We start from the raw sequence: 820 nt of genomic DNA on the forward strand, positions 1-820 counted from the left end.
ACCTGATGGGCCGAATGGCCTAATTCTGCTCCTATCACTTATGACATGACCTTCCTCTACCCTGCAGTTGCCTGCTGCCAGTTCATTAGTTATTTGCGGAAAGAATATCTTGAAACCTTTTTTAAATTACTATTTTAACATGAGTTCTAGGAGCAGAATGAGGCCATTCGGTCCATCGAGTCTACTCCGCCATTCAATCACGGCTGATCTATCTCTCCCTCCTAACCCCATTCCCTTGGTTCTCTGGATACTTTCAAGAGAGAGCTAGATAGGGCTCTTAAAGATAGCGGAGTCAGGGGATATGGGGAGAAGGCAGGAATGGGGTACTGATTGTGGATGTTCAGCCATGATCACATTGAATGGCGGTGCTGGCTCGAAGGGCCGAATGGCCTACTCCTGCACCTATTGTTTATTGTATTGTATGTCTACTCCTCCATTGGCTGATCTACCTCGCCCTCCTAAGCCCATTCTCATGCCTTCTCCCCGTAACCCCGGACACCCATTCTAATCAAGAATCTGTCTATCTCCGCCTTAAAAATATCCACTGACTTGTGGCCTCCACAGCCCGACTGTGGCAAAGAATTCCACAGATTCACCACCCTCTGACTAAAGAGATTCCTCCTCATCTCCTTCGTAAAGGAACGTCCTTTTAATTCTGAGACCTCTGGTGCTAGACTCTCCCACTAGTGGAAACATCCTGTCCACGTGTATTGTGTTGAATCTTGTTTAAAATTTTAATTTTAACGCACATTTATTTTCAGATGTTGGTCGCGAGTATCCACTTGCTCAGCTTTAGACCTTCCCAACCCACCCCTCACCT

At 46.5% G+C, this 820-nt stretch overlaps 1 protein-coding gene across 2 annotated transcripts in view; it reads left to right on the plus strand.

Moving 5' to 3' along the window:
* myripb (myosin VIIA and Rab interacting protein b) overlaps window positions 1-499 on the plus strand; it is a 139,002-nt gene extending 138,503 nt beyond the window's left edge. For both annotated transcript variants that reach the window (XM_055653892.1, XM_055653899.1), the window contains one exon: window positions 1-499. This exon is cut by the window's left edge and continues 933 nt beyond it. The gene's annotated coding sequence lies outside the window, so the exon portion shown is untranslated.
* Window positions 500-820: the final 321 nt, after the last annotated feature.

Source organism: Leucoraja erinacea, chromosome 2 (assembly GCF_028641065.1).
Source record: "Leucoraja erinacea ecotype New England chromosome 2, Leri_hhj_1, whole genome shotgun sequence".
Lineage (NCBI taxonomy): Eukaryota > Metazoa > Chordata > Chondrichthyes > Rajiformes > Rajidae > Leucoraja > Leucoraja erinaceus.